This window comes from Pinus tabuliformis, chromosome J, assembly GCF_031772625.1.
Source record: "Pinus tabuliformis cultivar Carrire ecotype Pingquan chromosome J, CPIR1, whole genome shotgun sequence".
Lineage (NCBI taxonomy): Eukaryota > Viridiplantae > Streptophyta > Pinopsida > Pinales > Pinaceae > Pinus > Pinus tabuliformis.
Window position 1 is genome coordinate 391,013,677 of NC_142295.1, and position 2,641 is coordinate 391,016,317.

A 2,641-nucleotide genomic window follows, 5' to 3' on the forward strand; every position below is an offset into this window, starting at 1 on the left:
CATACCCGTTTCAGTGAAAAAAAAAGTTAAGAGATTTTCAAGAAATTTAAATTTAATATTTATAACAGCTCTTACCAATTTAAATTAGAAATTTCTCTCTCTAAAGATGAGTTTTAAGGAATGTAAAAGAAGGCTTGTGAAGTTACTTGTAGTTGGGTATTCGCTGATATAATGGTTTAAATTTAACTATCTTTAATAATAAATATGAGTTAAATAATACAAAAATGATAGTATATTAGATTTAAACTTTTGACAAATAATATATTTGATTATTTCTTAATGAACAACTCAAAAAATATTAATTTTTCCACATACTTATCATGAGATAGTCACTAAAATTCATGTTTTCACATTTCTCCTAGCTAATATTACATCATGTTCACAATGATAAAGACATGTCTACTTTAAATAATTTACTTATAAATACATAAAAATAGATATTTATTTTACATAATCTAAATAGGAAAGAAAAATGCATCACCAAGTCTATTTGAAAGTCAAACAAATGCCTCTTAATCACCATCACATTATTTATCATTTAATTCTTAGCCATAAAATATTTATTAATTGAACTTATATTTATAATTACCATTGAAAAAAAAGTCAAAACTATTCCATTATCCATGAAGAAAAAATTAAAACCTCTCATGCATCCATGTAAGCCCATTTGTTTCTCTTATGATCCACACAAAAATGCAATCAACATTTTATACATGCATAAGACCTCTTTTTAGTTTACATAATGTTGCAAGAACTTTAATTTAAATATAGTAAACACGACTTTACCTCTCATGTCAATAATTTAATCTTACATATTAATACACAATTTTTTCATTGTAAAGTCCTCATAGAGTTATCACTACATGATGATTTATATATTGATTTTGAACTAAACAAGAGAAAAAACATGTGAATTGATAACCAATAAGTACCTAAATCGAGACTAAATCTTCAATGGTATTTTTAAATTCACTATTTTCTTGTCATTTTCCAATTTGAGAGGGATTGTGACCTTGAATCCTTATTATCATAGATGTTGTACACAATTGGAAATACTTAGTTTTAAGTGTAAAGATGTTTCCACTACAAAAAAAACGTGTAAAAATGTTTGTGAATGGTACCAATTATATTATAAAATTCCAACAAGACGAATAAAAAAAATAAAATTAGTGAAATAACGAAAACAAAAACATACAACAATAGTATAAATGATCAAATAAATGCAAGTTCATATCACTCCTCATTGTCAGCACCTTGTTTATATTCCTTGGTTGTCATGATAACACTATTGTTCTAAAAAATATGTTTTGATCTAGGGTTGTGTCTTAATATGAACCACCAATCCCTATTCAACACATCTGGGTAAAAAACACTTAGTTGCAGTTGTTTGGGAAAACATAAGGCTCCCTAGCTTCATGCCACATCTTTCTAGAGTTGATATATATCAACCCACTATCACGATATTCCTTTACATTATTCCGATCAAATGTGTCCCAGCACTTGCACCTAAAAATAACACATTGGAATGAAGGGAAGTCCACTTGAATGATCTCTTGTATCTTTCCAACATAACCTAACATTCCCTGCATTAGGTTTTGATCGCAGTGGCTAACACGACTAGATTGGTTGAACTCGACTTCCACTCCACAATATTATGTCATGCATCCATCATCGACAACCTCTGTGCGGAAATGATGTCCATATGCACACATAGATGGGAACAAATGTACCTATAAAAAAGTGAAAATATCACAGTGTCATGTGTCTAATAACCCGAACATAATTAAAAATATAAAAAATATATAGATGTTACAATTCAAAGGTGCAGTTTAAAGTTTAAACTATATATAAAGAGATTATAACTACCAAGTTCCTGCACCCAATCCCTATGTTTAGCCCATCCGCTTTAGCACGCGGGTAATGACCAGATGCACCATATTTCTCTTTAACTTAATCAACAAACCAACTGTTAGGGCATGTCATTGGCATAATTTCTTCTAAATAATTAGGATAAGGAACACTTCTATTATTCAACCATTTGAATTTTTTCCTGTCACTGTCCCATTTCCTCCTCTTCTGTTCATACAATGTGACCCATGATTGTATTGCTTCCATATTGTAAAGAATGAATTTGTTGACGGCTTCAATTTCTGAATTTGCTGATGAAATCAAATCAATATATATATATATATATTACGTATGAGATTAAAATATGCATTAATATGAAGTTCAATGTGAATTGTTACTATATTTGACAAATGATAAGCCTGCACTTACTTTTTATCATGCGCCTATTTCCATTCGTTTCGAGAAGCATCCCCTTCTCTTTTGTCTTCATCCCTTTTGCTGTCCCAAATTGCCGCACCTGTTGTGTTGTCAATCTGCTTGATGTACTCACTGCCATAATAGAAAGAATGATACGATATATACCCCTTTGCCATAGACCTCTCAGATTTTTCCCTTTTGCCGAACAAAACCTTTGAATTTCTTCATGTACCTCTCTAAGAAGAACATCCAATGACAAGAAACCACCCCAACTAATTCAACCTTATCTACTAGGTGAATTAGAAGATGAACTTAAAAGTCCACGAAACTCGCTGACAATTCCGTCTCAAACATACAAACAATCTCAACTATCTCT